General features: G+C 41.3%; 1 pseudogene; it reads left to right on the top strand.

The window, feature by feature from the left end:
- Nucleotides 1-5,532: 5,532 nt before the first annotated feature.
- Nucleotides 5,533-23,305, top strand: part of LOC149247872 (annexin Gh1-like) — a 51,985-nt pseudogene continuing 34,212 nt past the window's right edge.

The following is a 23,305-nucleotide window of genomic DNA, read 5'->3' as shown; positions in this document are numbered from 1 at the left end:
CCATCTCTGGCTTATACACACCATTAAATGGGTGTGTATTTGTGGCATACCAATATACTTCAACACTTGTAACATCCTCATTTTCTATAAAGACATTTATAACTGTAGCAACCCAAAATGGATAGCCATTGGGATCTCCATCTGCTAGCACTGCGATCATGCAACCCTCCTTAATATCATGTACTGAACCCCTGTAAAGGTCTTCCATGGCTTCACGTTGTGCACAAGGTCTTCTGGAATCAATATACATCTCTCTTTCCTTTGCCTGTGAAGAATTAATAATACCTTGAGATTGTTGCTGTTCAACAATGTTTATTTCCTCATGTGCATTCGACACATTTTGTGGCCAAATAAATGGATTTTTTAAAGGTATATCTTCATTTGTTGTTGTTGAAATGATATCACTTTGATTATTGAAAAATGACTCACACCAAACTCAGCAATGTCAAAGTACTCATATGTATATCTAATAAATTTTTTAATTTCTTCTAAGCAATCAGAATAATTTATATCTCTATTTTGTTTGCATGCATTATGAGCTTCACCAACTGATTGTAATAACAATATTTTTGATGCAAATATTGGATGATCTGGAATGAACTTCAAAAATTGCAAACCTGATTCCTGTGCCCATTCTGCAGTAGTTGAATACTTCTTGCCCCATATTAGTGTTTTCCCATCAATTTTTTTGATACGAAATTGATGTTGGAAGCTAATGTCATTAATTTGTTCAATGCATTTCCCCTCACCATATGATCCCATAATAAACCTTCGCATGTCAACAATTTATTCCAACACATCAAAAGTAGGCTCTGGCATGTATGAATTCTTAATACATTCAATTAATGATGGCAAGCTCCCAACTTCCTTCCTCCTCAATGTGACTGAAAAACAACTGAACATCTGATCAATATGGTCATGAGTGTGCCCAACAAGAAGGAAAACAACCTTTACCTTCTGGAAAATTCTCAATTCAACAAGCATGTTTAGATATCCAAAAACAACCTGATTTTTGTTTTCACGGCAAGTGTTGTCCAATCGTAGATACAATACTTCAAGAAGATTACCAGACCAATGAGAAAGCACATCATGAATTATGGTTATGGTCAGATTTGCATCATTATGAATATTTGGAGCTGTGAAGTACACCTTTGGCAACATTTTCCCATTGAAGACCATACAACTGACCAAGTGATACTGAATAAAATTTTCCTCCTGTAAATTTTTGGGTGTGCGAACAAAATGTGGTAAAAGTGTCTTCTTCTGGTCCATACCATCAATTATCAAACCAAAATATTTATTCGAATTATCATAACACTTCTTTCGATGCTTGTACAACTTTTTCCTTTCATTTTTTTGTTGTTCGTGATGCTCCTGAAGTTCTTTGACAATTGAATCTACACAACATAAAAAAAAATCCATTAAGAAATATGTTTTCATACTTGATGAATATACAATTTTAAAAGTTAAAGTTATGAATGCCTACCTCTTTTTGACCCTTCATATTTGTCCCTTTTTTATTTAAGAGAAGCACATGTACTGCAAATCCCCATCCTTGTCTTCTTAGAAATACGGACATTGTTGAATTCTTTCTTCCATACCTTCACAAAATATTGATATGTAATAAACCAACCATGTCCCTCAGCACCTTCTGCATATTCTTTGTATAAGTTGTAGATTTCGCATCTTGAAAAATTATCTGGAATATGTATTGTCTCTCTGTTTGGCATACACTCTCCATGCTTTGAAAAGAAATCTTTCATCCATGACATTGCAGTATTTGATAATGGCCCAAACTGTCTTTTATGACGTACTTCAGAATAAAATGTGGGATCCTTTTCCAAATTTTCTTGAATTCTCGAGAGACGAAAATTCCCAATCGAATGAAACATTTTGAAAGCTTTTCTACAGATAAATAAAGTCCTAATATGATAATCATAACCTGACAATGTAGATTGCATGCACCCAACTAAATATGAATTTTGCATGCTTTTATTCATTGACAAATATCTCTTCCTGCTCTCTAATGCAAATTTGAAATCCATATGTTTCAAGCAATCTTTTTGGCAACATTCACTTGAAATGAGTGCGCTGATAAAACTTCTTCTCGTCAGATATTCTACTCTACCCCTTGTATAACTAGAACATCTTGCATTGATACGAAAAGGTCTACTCCTACTCCCCGATACAATATTTCTTGGCAACATATCCATCATTGGATCATCATTTGTATAAGGATTTTCATCATCATTAAGAGGAATGTTATCCACACTATGATCAATTGTGATTTTCAAATACTGACTTGGAGGATATTCTTCATCTTCCCCTTCTTCAATGCTACTGTCATAGTCCTTAGAATTCGGACTCAATGGAAAATTTGACTTGATGTTTATTGGATATTCTTCCTCATGTGCATTTTCAGTGCTACTCTCACAGTCCATAGAATTAGGACTAAGTGCATCATCCTATCCTTCATCACTGCTACCTTTATACTCATTAGAATTAGGACTAAGTACATCATCCTGTCCTTCATCACTGCTACTCTCATAGTCCTTAGAATTAGGACTACGAGGACATTGCGACACTCCATTCTTTTGAAATTCATCATCATGCTCTTCATCACTGTTGCTCTCATAGTCCTTAGAATTAGGACTAAGTGGACACCGTGACACTCCATTCTTTTGAAATTCATCATCCTACTCTTCATCATTGTTTCTATCATAGTCCTTAGAATCAATACTAACTGGACACCGTGGCACTCCATACTTTTGAAATTCATCATCCCGCTCTTCATCAAAGCTGCTCTCATAGTACTTAGAATTAGGACTAACTGGACACCGTGACACTCCATACTTTTGAAATTCATCATCATGCACTTCATCACTGCTGCTCTCAGAGTCCTTAGAATTAGGACTAAGTGGACACTTTGACACTCCATTCTTTTCAAATTCGTTATCGCGCTCTTCATCACTGCTGCTTTCATAGTCCTTAGAATTAAGACTAAGTGGACACCTTGACAATCCATTCTTTTGAAATTTGTCATCCTGTTCTTCAACACTGTTGCTGTCATAGTACTTAGAATTAGGACTAAGTGGACACCGTGATACTCCATTCTTTTGAACTTCACCATCATGCTCTTCAACACTGTTGCTCTCATAGTTCTTAGAATTAGGACTAAGTGGACACCGTGACACTCCATTCCTTTGAACTTCACCATCATGCTCTTCATCATTGCTGCTTTCATAGTCCTTAGAATTAGGACTAAGTGGACACTGTGAGACTCCATTCTTTTGAAATTTGTCATCAAGCTCATCATCACTATTGCTTTCATAGTCCTTCGAATTCAGACTAAGTAGAATCTGTGACTCTTTATTTATTTGAAATTCTCCATCCACTCTTTCATCAGTGCTCCTCTCATAGTCCTTAGGATCAGGACTAAGTGGAAGAATTGACTTTCTATTCATAGTAGAAGAATTCCAGCTATATTCATCCATATGAATAGAGTTGTTACGCGATGAAGATGTTGATGTTGTATAAATCGAAACTTCACTATTAGGACAATCCATCCCTTTCAAATAGAATATGTTGAATGATACGAATGGAGAGTCTCTTAAAGATATTATATAGCTTAGAGAATGAAATTTTCCCTCCAAAAATTCCCCCCCAAAAAAATTCGCGAAAATATTTCTCTCCAAAAATTTTCCTCCCAAAAAATTTCGCGAAAATATTTCCCTCCTAAAAGTTTGTGAGATTTATTTCTCTTCATTATTTTATTCTACAATTTAATGAAAAATGTAAACTAATTTTTTTTATGAAATAAATCATTAAAGTTAAAATTGTAAGCTACAACTTCTCTACCTAAATTATTTTAATAGTCAAAGTATATAATATTTACTGAACAATTGAATGTTTTTTTTAATTTTTATAATACATTCTGAAACAAATTAATTCCACATTCACCCCGCTGTAAAACAATTCCATAATATTCGCTTTATCATATTTTCCTTCATTGCCATAAAAAAATTAACATGTTAAAATTTATTAAAACTGATTAATCCCGCATTCACCGTACAGTAAAACATCTCCGTAATTTCACCTATATATTCCATTATCACTGTTAGTCACATTACATCAAGGTTTTCTGAGGTTCGTTGAAAGACTTGGAGTGAATTTGTGGAGCAGCTACATTGGTATCAACAACATATTCAACGAAGAATTCTCGCAAGAAAGGTTAGTTAAATTTTTCCTTGAAAATTCTCATATTAAATTAGTTTAACGAAGTAGATTTTTTTTTTAAACTTAAGTTTTTTTGTTAGCCAAATTAATCAATATTTCCGCCGTGAGCATGGTGAGCCCGAAGCACCCCCATCCTACAATCGGTCGGCCACCCAGTCCCTCCACACACCCTTCCGGCTCCCTCCCCAAACTCATCCACCCCTTCCCCGCTACCCCCTGCCCCCCACGTCCTCACCCTACCCCCCACAGCAGCCCCCCAACCCCACGCCTACCCCCCTCCCCACCTTCTTCCCCTCTAACCCCCTTACCCTCCACGGCCCATCCCCCTACCCTCCACGGCCTCCTCTCCCCCCTCACCCCTCAACCCCCATCCCACTCCACCATCTAACCCTCTCCCCACCCCTCACCTCCCGCCCCTCAACCCCTATGCCACCCCACCTCCCTACCCGACCCTCCACACCCACCCCACCCCCTACCCGACAGCCTCGCCCCCTTCGCCCACCCAACCCTACCCCTCTACCTGGCCCCGCTTCCTCACCTCCTATTCCCTCCCCTTCCTTTCCCCCTTCCCCCCTCGCCCCCCTCGCCCTACCCCCCCCCTCCTCACCGTCCCCCTACCCCCTACCCACCCCCCCTCGTCCCTCCCTCCGCACCCTCCCCTTACCCCCTACCCACCCCGCCTTCCTCCCCTCCCACTCCCCCTACCGCCGCACCCCCCCCCCCCCCCCCCACCCGCCCCGCCTTCCCCCCTCCCCTCCCCTTCCCCCTCCCCCCTTCCCCCTCCTCCCCCCGCTCCCACCCATCCCTTCGCCTCTCGCCCTTTGCTCCCTTAGCCGGCCACCCGGGTGGGCGGGCAGGCCGTCGAGGTGGCGTGGGGTGGGTGGCGGTCGGGCAGGCTGCCGGCATGGAGAGGGGTGGGGTGCCGCTGCCCACCCCGCGCCACCCCGGGCGGGTGGGCGAGCCGCCGAGGTGGCGTAGGGTGGGTGGCGGCGCCCCACCCCACGTGGGTGGCGGTGCCCCACCCCACGTGGGTGGCGGTGCCCCACCCTGCGCCACCTCGGTAGCCCGCTCGTCCGCTCGGGCTGCCGGGGTGGTGCGGGGAGGGGCAGATGGCCACCCCGGGTAGGTCGACGGCCACCGGGGTGGCACGAGGAGGGGCGGACAACCACCCCGGGCAGGCCGACGTGTCGTCGGGGTGGCGCAGGGTGGGGCACTGCATAGCCACCTCGGGCGGGCCGACAGGCTGTCACACGGACGGGTGGACAGCCACCTCGGCGGCCTGCCCGGGGTGGCCTTATGATTCCGGGAATTGGACGGCCACCCCGAGCGAGCGGGAAAGCTGCCAGTGTGGTACGGGGTGGGGAGCTGCCGCCCACCCCGTGCCACCTCGGCGGCCCGCCCTGGTGGCCATCTGATTCCCGCTGTTTCCCACCGCACGCCACCCCAGCGGCCTGTCCGAGTGGCTGGCCGAGGGGGTGGAGGGCGGGCGGCGGGGGAGGGGAGGAGGGGGGAGGGAGAGGGCGGCGGGGGCAGGAGTGGGGAGGGGGAGGGGCAGGGGCAGGGGGAAGGAGGGGGGGCAGGGGAGGAGGGGGGAGAAGGAGGGAGAGGGGGAAGGTATGGGGGGCGGGGGGAGGAGGAGGGAGGGGGAGGAGGAAGGTAGGCGGGGCAGGTGAGGGCCACGTAGAGGGGTAGGGAGGGGGACCGAGGGGGGAGGGGGGACGGGTGGAGGGCCGGGTAGGAGGGGGGTAAGGGGATGGGGTTGGGGGCCGGGTAGGGGTGCCCAGGGGGGGTAAGGGGGCAGATGGGGGCCAGGTAGGGGGGCCGGGTGGGGGTGCCGGGGGAGGAGGAAGGTAGGGGGGCAGGTGGGGGCCGGGTAGGGGGAAGGGTGGGGGAGCCGAGGAGGGAGGGGGATAGGAGGGTAGAGAGGGGTGTTATAGGGAAAAGTGTCTACACAGAACTGCTTATCCCACTAAGGTGTGATAGCTACCTTAGAAACAAACAAAGTAAAGCTACTTTCGTTTTTCTTTGATGAAGTATAGATGAGAGAAGAACAAAGAAGACCAACCTCTGTCTTGCGCTAATCTCCTAGTTCGATTCCTCTCTCTCTTGATAGTCTTTCGCTACTTGTTCCCTTGCACGCCCAGCTTCACAAAGTACCTGTAAGATCACAGTAGCATAGCACTATACAAGAACATAGATCTATAATCATAAACAATCTAGGATCAGATGTAAATTGACCATACAAATGCAGCAAACATGAATGACACAAGAGTATGGAGGAAAACTTGAATAGCTTTTATTGATAAACAAGAAAGAGCCAAGGGGAGTTACAACCAGTTGTTCTGACCCAGCATCATACTCTCAGCAAGGAAGCCCCTCTTCACCTCATACAAAGCTTAGATCACCCAACAATCTGATGTTGTCTCAAGAAACCAACAACAATTCCTTACAATATGCAAAATTCTAGCCTCTGGATCTCTGGGATGAGGGATCCATATATAGATATCTGTAAGGGAGATGAGTCAGCTTGAGATTTGATTAGTGTTTTCCCTCTGATAGTTATTGCTTCCACTTGGAGATTGATGATCTCTTACTCATCCTTGGTCGAATTCAGAGAGGCAAGTGTCACAGGAGAAGTTTATGGAAGTTTCCATGCCTCTCCACCTCGCGGAACGACACTGCCATTTGTCACTTCTCGCCCATCGCACCCCATAGAAGGGATTTTTGAAATGCAACACACCCACATAGTGTGTTTAGGTGAGATGCAATGCACTTTGCCTATGGAGCAGCTGAAATGATCCTGTTTTGACTAGTACTGAGCAGTTTTTCATGGAGAACTTCTGGGAGAAGCTGTAATCAGTTGACCTTGTTCCTTTAGGGGTTAGAACAACGCTTTTAGGGACTTAGGAGCCCTTTGTTTATGGACATTTCATGCTTGGGGTTGTAGTGCCCAAAAATGTCTATAACAGTTGCCCCCCAAAGCATGAGGTCGTTAATCTTTTGATGTCAGGTGAAATGCTTTATTATGAGGATCCGAAGTTCTTTCAAGCTAGGAGGAGACCTGTAATAAGATAAAATACAATACATTATCTTCATAATATTTTCATGATCTATCTGAGGTGGGCATTCCCATGCTCAGCTTTATAAATTCATTTTCATGTACATAGGATAGACAATCGTCTGAGTGTAGACTGATGATTCTGGTAAAGCCATCATCCCTTTGATTGGATGATTATCTGTGTACATTTGATGTCTTTATTTCCCTGAATATATATCGCAGCCCGGATGGATGAAACTAGATCCGGGGTCTTCAATCTCGTCCGATCTTCACTCGAAGTACAAGTCTATCCATGTGAGAGATGTTCTGGAGTTGAACATGGAAAGACATCGCCTGATTACTAGCTAATGATGTAAGTTGTTAACAGGCGTGAGAGGAATCACTGATAATGATAATGACCCTCAAGGTACTGCAGTACAATTCACGTTGTGTGAATAAAAGACTTGGCGTCGAACACCATGCAAAATCTTTCGGTCGAAGGCCATTGATGTAAACCTGTCGCCAGAAGTGAGAAACTTTCCATTGAGGCATGCAAGCTTCAAAGTATTGAACGGGGTGTTCCTAGATCGACTTCTTGGATAATGAGTTGATGTCGACAAGAAGTGATCTGTCACAGGAGGGCCTTAATGAATCCCACATCAATGACACGGAATGGAGCAAATGATTTTAACGGAGGTGAAAACGATCTGATGACATACGGTTCAGGGTGGCGGTCATGAAAGAATGGAGTATGAATGTATTGTAGCGGGTGAGACACAGGTGAATTCTCTGAATGACTTCTCTTGAACATATCGGTGACACTGACATGATGGATTCGTAGCATTACCCCAAATGTGGATGGTGTGATGGGACCATGGCAATTTGATTGGTGAATGAAATAACCCAACCTGACTTGGATGTGGAGTGAAAGTGTCATGTTCAAGAGCGACTTGCTACCAACGAATTTTCTTCAAGTTTTCTTCCCAATTTTCCCCAGTCATTGCTGACTAGTACCTCTTTATTTTTGTCACGCTTGAGGAGGATAACATATGCTTGTTCTATAATTTTCCCTTCGGGCAAACCCATCGCTATGTTTTAACGAGCCTAGCGATAGTGAAACTTGTTCTTGTCTGCTATGGACAAGTTTGCGGCTATTAAGTTTTAACGATTTTAACGATAAAGATAACTCGGTCCTTTTCAATTTTAGAGAGTCTGAAAAGGAACGTAAAGGAAACTCCAAAATTCCTTTTTCGTCATCTAATCCCTTAAGTCCAAAAAAGTATAAAACAATACAGAAGGGATGAATTTTTGATACTTTTAACGAGCCGAACAAAACAAGTGCTCGATCTTTTTGTGTAATAATCCCTCAGGTCCAAAAAGATTAAAATTTAGAGGGATAGCACTTCCGGTCCCTTTAACGAGCTGGAGAGGCCAATGACTCGACAATCTTTTCATATTTTACGAGTCAGTTGAAAAGAGCTTAAAGGAGACACGTCTTTTTAGGAACGAGTGATAAAAATGGGGAGCAACTGATTCCAGGTAAGGTTTGGAATGTTCCAATCACGACAGTGTTACAAGGATGGCTAGTGAGATCACTCTTCGCAGCTGTTCCTCAAAAGGGGTAAACAATCAAATGGAGGTGAATGATCGGCCAATACAGAGTGGAGGTGATGATGAGAACACGACCAAGGTTTTTAAAGGCTGAAGTACTACATTCACGATGGTTGTTTACCGGGAAATAGTTCATTTTTTAATGAGCTTAAACGCAGGGGGAAACATTTGCTCATGGCTTATGTTTATTTTTTAACGAGCTTGAACTATGTGCTAAAACTGCTCGATTAATCCAATCGTATAATAAGAATGTCCCATTTAAAAATGGAATTTTTTAGAGTTTTGCCCCACATCCTTTCTTTATGCAAGTTAGGAAACGACCAATCCTACGAGTTTAAAGGGTTAGAGGACCTACAAATTTAAAAAAATAAATAGTCGCTCTTCGCTTGCATGCCAAAAGGTTGGCATGCCCCCAGGTATAAAATAAAGTTTCAAGGCCACCTTTTGTTCTACTGACAAAACATTTTTTTTATCAGGAAAGGTAATCCTCTTTCAGGTTACCAAAGATTGTTCTATTCACAGCGCAAACAAAACATTTCTTCGGCGATGTCTACCGAAATAGACAAAGGTGAGACAATCCGCTCACATAACTTTGACGAGAGAATCTTGTTCCAGTCTAACCCCCTCTTCCAATCACGGACCGGAGTACAGTCTAGTCATATATCTCTCACAGAAACCTATCCTATACCTGAAGTTTTCCTGTCGAAGCAACCCAGGGTGCATGCCCCCTGGGTTTCAGTCATGTCCCCCGAATCACTCGCGCTCATCAGGTGGACGGACTGGGGATTGATGAGACATTCCTTGTGTGAAAAGACCATTCAGGGATGGTACATGACTATTTGCTATGCGTGATCTGAGAAATGAAAGCTGGTTTACGAGCTTGACCACTCTTCCTTCGTGCGGAAAACACATTACTCTAAAGAGTGATGACAATGGCTCCCATGCAATAAATATAGTCTCGTCCAAGGAGTAGATTATAATCCAGGGGTCCTTGAACTACCATTACGTTCATGTGAATGGTTTTCCCTCTCACTGTTATGGGAACATTGGGAAGGATCCCTAACGGTCGACTGGTTCCTTTGTCAAAGCCTGTTAGATTTCTCATCTCAGGCAAAAGCGATGGCGAACCAAGCGCTTTCCAAGCAATCGAGGAAAGGATACTCACAGAAGCCCCTTCATCTATGATGGTACCAGCCATAACCATTCTATATACTTGAGCAATAATTTGGAATGGTACACTAGCTGGTAATCGGGGTCTGCCTAGTTGATTCCAGTCAAAGGAGACAACTAGGTTGCTTGGTGGTGGGACTGAATAGACGGCCGGGTACGACTCTGATGAACTTCCTTCCTACGGTAAAGGAATGGGTAAATTGCCCCCATGTTCATCGGAGTCTGTGCTCACGAAAAGAATTTGGACGGTGTCATCCTTATTCTCTTCTATGACCGTATCATCTGAAGATGGAACCTCTGAAGGCAAGACCGGGTCAACTGCCGCCTCGACCTTTTGACTTTCGTCTGGTATGGGTTCAGATGGTTTGTCTTCAATGATAGATGCTTCAGCCGACCACCTGGGCGGGTCAGCCGGCTTTTCAACTAGTGATGGACTCGGCAAGAGTTTTTTATATCCAGGAGGAAGTCGTAACGGTGAAACTGGATGATCATCCAAAACTCTTTTAGCCTCGTCTAAGAAGGGACAACAGTGGACGGCATGGTCGCCTTCGCACAGTTTACAAGGAAATCTGTATTTTCCTTTTTGTCCTAGGGCTTCACTTTCACTAGTCGACGGTGTGTTTTCAACATGATCATCAGAGGTTGACGACACCGGGTTGTGCAAACGAGGGGACCAGTCCCTTAAGATCCGAGGGATGCAAGGACAATCTCTATGATAGTGGTCTCCTTTGCAAATGACACAGGGCGATTTAGGCCTGGTCGGTGCAGTGTGTGGATTTTCGCTAGACGACGCTTGGTTGCCCCCTTTCGCTTTTGGCTCCTTCTTCTTCTTTTCTTTCTTCTTCTTCTCCTTCTTCTTCTCAGGTACTTGATTTTTGGTTTTACCAACCTCATCAAGCGAAGAAGAAGGAGGAGAGGAAGAATTGGAGGAAGTAGAAGATTGGTGGGTAACTTTGGATCCGTCTAGTTGCTGACTCGACTGTTAAGGAATTACGGTGTTTTGAACGACAGAGGTTGAGAAGAGCCATATGGGCAAGCCGATTGTCAATCCTGGAAGCGACAATGTGGCCATATGGGGTGTACCAACATCTCCCCAAGAGGAGAAGGGACTAGGATTTCCTCCAAGGGGAATTCCTTGGTTGGTGGGTTCCATTTTCTCAACTTAAGATCAACGTAGGAAAGGGTGATGATTATTCCGTTTAAAATAAATTTTAGACGCTTTGACACAATTTGTTTTTAAATTTTTAAGAGTCGAGAAAAAACAAAAGATGACTCTAGTCGCCTTCGATTTTTAATGAGCCCGAAGTGACAAGTGCTCAGATGGACCTTTTACGTTAAGGAGTCTGAAAAGGAACGAAAGGGACTGCTCTGGAAATCTAGGTAGAGGGATTACCAAACCAATCGCAAAACTGCAGAATACTTTTTACGGTACGACAGTCAATCTTCCCGAATGTTGTGTTCAGTGCATTGCGATCGATAGGGCGGCAGACATGGCTTCCTATGGATAAAGGATTAAGCCTATTGGGGTCTCCCAAAATATACTCGACGGTACGTGGGAGCACAAGTCCGTACTGGCACTTATCGTTTCAAAGTGGAGGAATCACCCAACCATCAGTGAGAACAACAATTACTAGGCTTTACGACGCTAGAATACATCTCTAGCCTAGACTTCTAAATGTTGTGCGTTAAGTTCCAAAGCGTTGTTAGATTCATTGAATTTATTTTATAGTTGATCTTGTTTATGAAGTTTGCCTTTCAGGTTCACCGCGAGATGTAGATGTGTAATTCCTAAAATGCAATCTAAGATGATAAACAATCTTTTATCTTCTTTGTGCAATGAAAATCCTAGCTACTAAGGAAAGAGAAACAATATTCTTTCACAAAGAGCAAGGAGCACACTCTAAATGCACTTTTCTAAATCAAACCAATCAAAAAATCTAAATGCAAATGCACATGCATGTATTTGTTTTCGACTTTCTTAGTATGTAAATGATAAAAAGAAAGTTGATGCACAAATTTGAATTGCTTTCCAAGCGACAGTTATCAACAAGTTTCTTTTCGAAATAAAAAATGGAGGCAATCACAACACCTTACGATTTGGAAACGAATACTTGTTTTCGACACTAGAAAAATTACAAATTCAGACCAAATACAATAGTAACAGGATAATCGACTATCTACAGCAATCAAACTCTTTCCTATGTCTAAAAACGACACTTGAGACGCTTTCAAATCAAAGGACGACAGTGCAATTACGTTACTTTTGCAAAGGAGAACTGAAAATGACCCCACAAATACACAAAAACATTTACAGTTCTTTTGTACAAAGGAGGTGGAATAACAGCAAAGAAAAGGGGTATCAAACAGAGATATACTGATCACAGGCAGCAAAATTCATGAATAGAACTAGAAAGAATGAACTGCAGAAACCAAAACTGAACAATGCCTAGTATGATCAGCACACCTGTAACACAGGGAATTTGAAATGCAGCGCACCTACTACACTCGGGAAGTGCGCTGAATTTCAGATTCACATAACAGTACCTGCGCTAGGCCAGAGACGAGACTTTGTTTGGGTTCCGGGTCACAGTTTGCAGTTCAGTTCATGGGTTTTGGCCGAGCAAATGGTAATCAACAATGCAACGATCAGGGGTAAATCTAAAGAGGATCTAAGAGCTATCACAAAGGGCAATCAGAGAGTTTGTAAATCAGTTGTTTAATTTATAAACAAATCCCGGAGATTGACTGAAGTGGCATTTATCTACTTTGCATTTGCATAGCAAATGCAGTTCGAAAGCTACCTGGCTCGACTTCAGGCTCCGTTTGTAAGTTTATAAAACAGACAACAAGGAAGATAAACAAACAAACTGATTCGTCCCTAGTGGTGTCGCCATTTTGTTACAGGAAAAGTGTCTACACAGAACTGATTATCCCACTAAGGTGTGATAGCTACCTTAGAAACAAACAAAGTAAAGCTACTTTCGTTTTTCCTTTATGAAGTATAGATGAGAGAAGAACAAAGAAGACCAACCTCTGTCTTGCGCTAATCTCCTAGTTCGATTCCTCTCTCTCTTGATAGTCTTTCGCTACTTGTTCCCTTGCACGCCTAGCTTCCCAAAGTACCTGTAAGATCACAGTAGCATAGCACTATACAAGAACATGGATCTATAATCATAAATAATCTAGGATCAGATGTAAATTGACCATACAAATGCAGCAAACATGAATGACACAAGAGTATGGAGGAAAAATTGAATAGATTTTATTGATAAACAAGAAAGATCCAAGGGAGTTACAACTAGTTGTTCTGACCCAGCATCATCCTCTCAGCAAGGAAGCCCCTCTTCACCTCATGCAAAGCTTAGATCACCCAACAATCTGATGTTGTCTCAAGAAACCAACAACAATTCCTTACAATATGCAAAATTCCAGCCTCTGGATCTCTGGGATGAGGGATCCATATATAGATATCTGTAAGGGAGATGAGTCAGCTTGTGATTTGATTAGTGTCTTCCCTCTGATAGTTATTGCTTCCACTTGGAGATTGATGATCTCTTACTCATCCTTGGTCGAATTCAGAGAGGCAAGTGTCACAGGAGAAGTTTCTAGAAGTTTCCATGCCTCTCCACCTCGCGGAATGACACTGCCATTTTTCACTTCTCGCCCATCGCACCCCATAGAAGGGCTTTTTGAAATGCAACGCACCCACATAGTGTGTTTAGGTGAGATGCAACACACTTTGCCTATGGAGCAGCTGAAATGATCTTGTTTTGACCAGTTCTGAGCAGTTTTTCATGGAGAAATTCTAGGAGAAGCTGTAATCAGTTGACCTTGTTCCTTTGGGGGTTAGAACAACACTTTTAGGGACTTAGGAGCCCTTGGTTTATGGACATTTCATGCTTGGGGTTGTAGTGCCCAAAAATGTCTATAATAAGGGGGGGCCGAGTGGGTAGGGGGTCGAGTGGGGGTGTCGAGGGGCGTAAGGGGGGTCGGGTAGGGGGGTGGGGTGGGAGGCCGGGTAGGGGGGTAGGGTGGGTGATGAGGGGGGTAAGGGTTTGGGGTGTGGGGCCGGGTATGGGGTGGGGGGGTGCTGAGTAGGGTAAGGGGGTGGGGTGGGTAGGGGTGGGGGGTGGGGTGGGTAGGGGTGGTGGGCCGTGTAGGGGGGTAGGGAGGGTGTCGATGGGGGTAAGGGGGTCGGGTGGGTAGGCCAGGTAGGGGGGTAAGGGGGTGGGTGGGGGCCGAGTAGGGGGGTAAGGGGGCGGGTGGGGGCCGAGTAGGGTAAGGAGGGCCGGGTGGGGGTGCTGAGGGGGGTAAGCAGGTGGGGTGGAGGACTGGGTAGGGGGGTACGGGGGGTGTCGAGGGGGGTAGGGGGGTCAGGTGGGTAGGCAGGGTAGAGGGGTGAGGGGGTCCGGGGGGGGGGGCGATAACAAAGGGGGGGCAGGTAGGGGGTGGAGTGGGGGGGCTGAGGGGGGTAAGGGCGACGGGTAGGGGGAAAGGGAGGGGGTGCGGGTGAGGGCCAGGTGGGGGGGGGGGGGAATAGGGCAGGGGTGCTGAGGGGTAGGGGGTTAGGGGGCGAAGGGGGGGTTGGGGGGGGTAGGGAAGGGAGGCAGGAGGGAGGGCCGACAGAGAGGGGGAGAGGGGGTGGGTTAGGGGGGAAGGGGGGTGGGAGGGAGTGCCGGGGGAGAAGGGGGGGTAAGGGGTGGGTTAGGGGGGTAGGAGGGAGGGCCGAGGGAGAGTGGGTAGGGGCAAGGGGGTTGAGGGGGTAGGGGAGAAGGGGGGGTAGGAGGTAGGGGAGATGGGGGGTAGGAGGGAGGGCTGAGGGGGGGTTGGGGGTAGGGGGAAGGGGGGTAAGGGTAAGGGTGGGGTGGGGTGGCCATTCGATTGCGGGGAGGGGTAGGTCGGTTGGGGGGGAGGGCGTGGGTGGTAGAGGAAATGGGTGGAAGGGGGGTAGGTTATAGGGAGTTAGGCGGTGGGGGGGGAGAAGGGGGTTGGGGGGTGGAGGGGAGCATGGGGGGGAAGTGGTTGGGGGGTGGGGTGGCATGGGGGTAGGGGGGAGGGGTGGAAGGGGGGTAAGGGTGGGGTTGGATGGCCGTCCGATTGCAGGGTGGGGTGGCGTGGTGTGGCGTGGGTTGATTGGGGTGGAAGGGGGGTAAGGGTGGGGTTGGATGGCCGTCCGATTGCAGGGTGGGGTGGCGTGGGTTGATTGGGGGGGAAGAGGGGTAGGGGGGCATGGGGCTAGGAGGTGGGGAAATCGCCCGCCACTCTGTGGATGGACGGGGAGGTGTCAGTGGGCTTCTGCCATTTCTTAGTGTTAATATTTTTTAATTTCAATTATCTGATTATAAAAATTAAAAAATTATGATATATTTTCGTTGTGGATTCAAGTTAATATGTTTTCGTTATTCACTGATTTATGTGTTTCTATTTTCAGGAAAATGGCATCAAAGAAGATTTATGTGAATATGTCTGCACCAAAGACTCTTAAAGGTGCATCTTCAAAAAACATTGGTGAACGAACTCCACTTGAGCTCATGGCTACAAATATTTCAAGTGCCTCAAATGATAAGAAGATGATTTCAGACTGGAAGAATTCAAAAGAGTTGAAATTCCCATCAAGAATCTGGTATGTGAAAGAAAGAGAAAGCCAAAATGTGAACATATATCTATATATTGATATACCGAATGAAAATGAAATTTTTGAGCTGATGGGAAGAGTCATAGATATGTGTTCGGTACCGAACACTGAAGTTGTTTACATACTTAGAAAAGCTCCCAAGTCACATGAAAGGATTAAATATCAACTAACATATTCATTGTACGACATGAGAGAGGTATCTACAAAGTTGTGTAAACAAATCGTAAATGAGATGAAACAAAACATCGTAAGTGTTGTTATTTATATTTGTATTTTTCTATCTTGAAAGTGTCTCGCTATATTTTTTAAATTTGTTTTTATTGACATATGATATTTTGTTTAGCAGAATTTTGTTGAAAGTTGTTCAATTAGGTTGGGAGGCATTCATTTCATAGAGCATGATATCATGAAATTTTTCAACAGTTTTTACTCAGTGTCAGAAGAAGATATGGAAAACAAGCAAAATGTAGTAGTTGATGATGCTACAAAACTACATCCAAAGGATCAGAAAAAAAGGCCTCTAGTGGATAAATCTAGCAAGGGTAGACAAGTTACTTTTGAGGACGATGAAGTTGAAACTGACAGTGAAGCATATGTTGCCGTTACTGAAGATGACATTGGAACTGAGAAGAGCCGTAAAAGACCAAAAGTAACAACGCCCAAGAATAAATCTGTTGAGAATGTTATGACAAAGAAAAGTAAAGTTGAAGATTTTGAAGTAGTTATTACTAGCAGTCAAGAACCTAGTGAAACTTCAAAAGAAAGCAGATAAATCATTACACCAGGAGCTGATTTAGAGGATGGCATTATCAAAACAAAACAAAATGCCATTCGACAGAATTTGATAAAGAAAAACTTAATTGATGGTGGTCATACATTTCAGCTTAATATCAGACAAACCTATAAGGTAAGTGAAGGACAATGTCAATATCAAGTCAGAAAGCAACACCATCTGCATGTTCACAACTTGAAGACATTGATGAGGTACAATCCATATGCTCATGTGGTTAATTATGTGCTTCTTGTTGATCTAGTTCAAGTTCCTAACAAAGAAGCATTTGATAAGTCAAAATGTTTTGAATAAAATTATTATGTGCTTGGGGGGAACCATTCTGTAGAAGCTCAAAGACAATTGATGGAGGAATATCCCAATAACCCACATTTTGAAACAATGAAATATATCATTTATGTTGGTTTATCGGATACAGAAGAAAAGTTAGTGGCATGGGATCATAATTCAAATAAAGAATATAGGATGTATATGACTTTCATCCAAAGGGTTAGATTTATTCATAGTGAATTTCAAGGAAAATGTGGTGGGGATAGGATAAATGTTACTGTAGATTTCCAAAGGGAATGTTGTATGGGAATAGGCTATCAAATTGAAGAGAAACCCAATTCAAAAGGTGGAAAATGCAACCTTCCTAGTGATATATTCAGAGGTGTTGATAACATTTTCCAATTGGCATTTAGAACTGGAGATGTTTGGAAGTTGATTGATGAGATTTTTAGCATGTGGGAAAACATTGGCATTAAAAACCAGAAGGTCAAAAAGTCTAAGCCATTGATATGTGGAGGCAGTAAATTAGGTCCTGAATTGAAGCAGCTTCCAGAAGATATGACTATCACACCTTGGAGAGCAATGCAAGTAGTGAAAGATGAAAAAATTGTCAAAACAATATTATCTCGTATGAAGTCAGGGGAATTATCATTGGAGGAAATGTCTGAGGAATTTCAAAAGTAAGTTTGTTGAATTATTTTTATTTCTTTCTAGATTATAATTTTCTTGTAAATAAAACATGTTGTTCTTGGTAGTATTTGTTATACATATATCATTATATTGACTTTTTGTTACTTTATCTATGTAGTCACAAAGTTTACATGAAAATTCAAGAAAAAATGGTTAGATTGTTGAATGAAGATAGTTGCGATGATGTTATACACGACTATCCAGATTCACGTTCTACATCAACATTAAAAGCTTTTTATCTTGCATTTAAAAAGGTATCTTGATTTACAAATTCATTTTTATTCATCTGTGTACTATTTTTTATTTATAACTTACACATATATTTGTTTATTTTATAAAAGATGAAGAAGGATGATAATGGAGCACCAACCAGCCTCAGAACCTTTATTGAAAAAATAAAGACCGAAGGATTGAGGAAGCAACATGTTAAAAATGTTGAACTTGATCCAACTCTTACTCATTTCATTTGGAATGGGCTAGACACTATTCAATATCAAGTAATACAAGGCGACTGTGAAGACATTGCTAAACTCATAGCTAAAAGGGAGTATGCCCTAGTTATTGCAGATATTCCCCACGGTTTCAATATTCCAAACATTGACTATGATAGTGACCCTTATACTTATCAAGCTCTTAGTAAAGTGGTTGCGGGATTTGTAGAAGTCACGTCATCACCATTATGGAGATTTGTGACATTTCATTCAGACACACAATTGGCAATGATATTGTCAAGCTTCAAAGGGAAAACAAATTCAAGGATGCAGCTTATGTGGTAAGACGTTTAAAATGTATATTTGATTAATGTTGAAAAATTCATTTATATACAAGTTGATTGAACTTTTACTATTTCATGTTACAGGCAAAAGTCAAATCTTCTTAACCATGACAATGAAATATTTATAAATGATTGTGAGTTCAATCATATTGATAGTTGGGCAAAAGATGATAGCTATATGTTTATGATTTTTAATCAGGTGGACGGAAAGAGTCATAGCCAAATACTGACTTATGATGCTGTTGTGAGAAAACTAACATATGAAGACAAAGAAGCAAAATGAGAGATAGTTAACATTTATCAAAAACCACAATTATTGATTAACTATTTTATAGACATATGTTCAAATGAAGGAAATTGGGTTCTGGATTTATTTTCTGGCTCAAGTAAGTTTTATTATATAGAATTGAATTTCAATTTGTTATTTTTTTAATTAATATGTCATTGTACTGATTTACTTCATTAATTTTTTTGTGCTTGATAATTAGGTACAACACTAGCAAGCTGCGTTTAAAAAGGAAGAAATTGCATTGCAATTGAAAAAGATCCATTACAATGCAATTTCATTCAGCAAAGAATTAATGCTCTTCAATTTCTTCCAGATGCAATGCAAGAAATTGGGTTGAAGAAAGGGGACTTTAGTGAATCACGTGTGGCAAAAAAGGCAAAGGAACCTCAACCACCATTACATGGGATGTTTGGAAAGACATACATTGGGAGATTCGTAGACATCAAAGATCCATTAAAAGACGAAAATGAGCAAAAGGAAGCAGAAAATATTGTGGAAGAAGACAATGATGAAACTCTAGAGGACGAAGAGTTTGGATTACGTGACATTGCTGATTAAATTTAAGTTATGCTTGGAAATCAAGCTCATTTTTTGTAACTATTATGTAGTTATACTTGCAATGTTTTGACTTTGACATTTATGAGAAGAATATACACTCAATTAAGGTTGTTATGCGTTCAATATTTATAAAATGTGATTTTCGCATTAATTTTTAAGTTAATCATTATTTTTTGAAAAAAAAAGTGATTATTATTATTTTTTTGACATGAAATTCATTTAAAAAAAACACTATTATTTAACTATTTTTAGTTAAAATTTTCGTATAAAAATTGTGATTTTCGCATGTCAATTGTAGCAAAAAATTATCAAAACGTGTAGTTTTTTAATTATATTTATGTTAAAAATGACTATTTTTATGTCAATTGTTAAAAAATATTGTTTTTTAGAAACAATTATTTCATGTGGATTGAAAAATTAATTAACGATGTATAAATATGTAGAATATCGAAAATTCAAAATATCGACCTTCTTCTTTAAATATGCGAAACAATAAAAAAATCACTATAAAAAAATTAAAATTAAAATAAAAACAAGAAAATATGAAGAAAAAGACCACTTCAAAAATTATTAAATTTACAAAATAATTATTTGCATTTCATACAGTAGAAAATAAAAAATAAAAAAAAATAAAACCTTTTAAAAAAGGGCCTGGTGTAGAATTACCACGTTTTTAAATCAGCATAAAAAACATTAGCATTATAAAATGAAATGTACATAAAAAAAAATTATAGTGCCAAAAACTAAGCTCTAAAAAACACGTGTGTTCTGCATCACTCTTTTCAAAATCGGGTCACTTTTTTGCTATCTCTACAAAATGGGTAATAGTGTGGGTTCTCGTTTCAAAGTTTACATTGTTCATTGAGAAAGTGTTTATAGAAGTTGTAGATGACCTCCTAAAAAATATAATTATTGAAAAAGTTGTCGACACAGTCACAATCCATTAACAATGGGATGAATTCATAAATACTACAACAAGAAATCCTAGACAAAAAAATACTCCTGAAGTTCCTCTTTAGACTTTTTTTCATGAACACCTTGAACAACAACAATCATATTATCATGTCCATGTCGATACTGTCTTAGTCACTTCTAAAGTTTTGTTGAAAACTCCTATTAGTGCTATTCCAGTTAACATATCACAGGAATAAATAATGGTCAACTCCCTATAATGGTCAGTTAACAAATCACAGGAATAAATAAGAGAAAAAACTAAAAATGAAAACAAAGAAATGGATCTTCCTCCATAGATGGTATGGAATGGCTCTTAATTAAATGAAAAGTAGGTAGTTTAGGAATTAGCTTATTTGATTCGAGCATATGAAAATGCCAATATTTTCCATGTCACTAGGTTGATGAAAATTTTTGAACAAAAGGATGCTAAAATCTTACAGCTAGAGCAACAATTATCACAAAAAGGAAATCGGTTTCAAGCTCAGTTGAAACTACGAGAACATGAGTCTCAACAATAGTATAACCAAAAAATAACAAAGATTAAATGACGAAATCAACAAACTATAGCAACAAAGATTGAATGACAAAATCAACAAACTATAGCATGGGTTATAGGTCACAAATCAACAAAAGAATGCTTAATGACCAAAATTTGATCAAAAATCCAAGAGGCAGAAAACAATGTAATTAACCAAAAGAACCAAAAGTTTGTAATGTACTGGACCCAATGAAACCAAACTCCGTTCGCTGACTAGGTGTAGCTTCAAGTGATAAAGGTGCATTACTCGATGTCCTACAAGAACGACGGTGTAAAGGTTGATTTTATTCCATGATTGCTGATTGATTTTATTATAAAAATAAATAAACAAAAACAGAGTAATCTAGGAAAAAGAATTACCAAGTACTGTGAACTGTAATATACCGCCTCGGAGGAGCCAAGGAATTAACATACGTGCAAGTAATCTCCCCAAATGTTGTTTGGTGTACCAGAGTATACAAGGCATCCGACTCGGTTACCTATGGATGGATAGCAACCTAATGTAGTCCTCCCAAATATACCTGAAAATACGTGGAGGCCCAATCTGTGTTAGCGTTGTCTAATGTGAAACCACACAGTGAGAGAATTCCCTTATACTTTTTGTACTATAACACCGCCCGATATACTTGAAAGTACGTGGATGAGCTATGATATACTTACGTACGTGGAATGAGGTATCACACTTGAAATGTATTGCAGGTCGTTAGCGACAACTGCTATGTTTAACGATGTTGGAACACATCTCAAGCCTAGACCTCTAAACGTTATGCGTTAAGTTAAAATGCTCCATTAGGTTAATTGAGATAAATTTTAGTTGATGTTGTTTAAAAGTTTGCCTTTCAGGTTCAATGCGTGATGTTTCTTTTCATTTGATTTAAACAATGAAAACTGTAACCAAAAGGGATAGAGCAATCAAAATCTTTAAACAAAGAGCATAAAACACATCTAATGCAACTTTCCTTATACCATTCCTACAAGAACACACAAACTTCTAAATGCATTATGCATGTTTTTATTTTCATTCCTTTAATGTTTAGATGAACATAAAGAAACTAAATGCATAAATGATCAATCAATGCTTTTCACAAGAAACGAAGACTTTATGACAATTTTTTATTTTTTATTTTTATTTTTGATTTTGATTTTTATTTTTATTTTTCCAGAAAAGTAAAGACTAATCAATGTAAGCTAACTTTGGGATTGATTCGACAATGATAAAGAAAACATAAAGAAACATTGAACAAACAAAGCCAAAGTGGGCATGGAAAAGAAATGCTAATTTGGACTTCAGGGATAGAGAAACATTGACCATTCAACAAACAATATGTGAAACAGTTTGGAAAAAATCAAGCAAAAAGATGGGTTTTCAGCTTGACAGGGACCAGTGTAGCTCTGAGTGGGAGACACTACGTTGCAGAGCACTGTCTCTAGGCTAAGCCTGCTATGTAGGACACTGTGTCAAGAACAATAGTGCGTTGATGCCAAAGAGCACTATCAACACACAAATAAGAACACATTGTGACCAAACAAGCTTTAAATGACTGAATATAGGTAAATGAACTCAAGCAAAGTCTACTGGTGCTACTAAGACAAGGGATAACTACCAGGAATGATGGTCGTTTCCTAGCGGAGTCGCCAATTTGTTATACGGAATTTATACCTACGAATAATTATATCTTCCCTAAGTGGGTAGTTACACTTAGAACAACTGAAGTAAAGATGTTTAACCTTTTCCTGCAATAAAAAGATAAGATAAAAGAACCTACTTGTGATCCTTCGCTTCCTTTGATCTCCTTTGAGCTGCTCTCGTCACTCCCGCTCAAACTGAATTCACCCAATTAGTACTTGCCAACATAAACAAAAAATGACAACAATCAAAGCATATGATCTATTTATTGTAAACAAATGGAATCGACAACATTTGAACATACATTCATCATAGATATAGGCAAAAGTATTGCAAAAGGAACAAACAACTTTATTGATTGATAGAAGGAGAAGTTACACCCAATGTGGTTCGATCTCGTGTCACTCATCTAGCTTAGTCTAAGCCTTCATCACATCAATAGCAACATCAATCCAGCAACATAACATTACTTTGACAATGATTTCAAGTCTCTAAACCAACAGTATTTCTCTGTAATATCCCAATGCCTTGGCTCTATGATGGGAGGCTAATTTATAGATGAATGCAAGTGGTTTTGTCATTAATATGGCATTGAATGGTTTTCCATAATTGGATGATTAGTTTCCATGTTCAAAGGGATGAGAGGATATAGGGTTAGATGATCCAAGACTATCCTAAGTCGAGCTCATCTTGATAGGATAAGAGCTGGGTTCCTTCTAGAAGGCTCTAGAAAGGACGAATATACTCAGGATCCAATGAACATTTCAAGGATTCTCGCTCAATGCAAGCTCGAGTGGGCTTAGGTGCTCTGCAACACAATCTTGAATGGGGCTACCTACTCTGCAGATCACTTACCCCTCACCAGGGGTGTGCTGGTGACCCAAGGAAGCACTCCAGCAGGGTTTGAAGTTAGGAAACTATCATGGATGAAAGCACTCAATGAGGTGGCATGTCTAGGGAATGTAGCAAATGAATTAGAGTTTGATAGACTCTGTTTACACTGATTTGATCGTCAAGAGTGATGTGCCCAATTAGACTTGTAACACCTGGAGGCTCTATATTGACTATCGGGCGTTGAACAAGATCATTGTCTAGAATAGGTACCCAATCCCACGGATTGATGAC

This window comes from Pinus tabuliformis, chromosome 7 (assembly GCF_031772625.1).
Source record: "Pinus tabuliformis cultivar Carrire ecotype Pingquan chromosome 7, CPIR1, whole genome shotgun sequence".
NCBI lineage: Eukaryota > Viridiplantae > Streptophyta > Pinopsida > Pinales > Pinaceae > Pinus > Pinus tabuliformis.
This window is presented reverse-complemented; position numbering and strand designations above follow the sequence as displayed.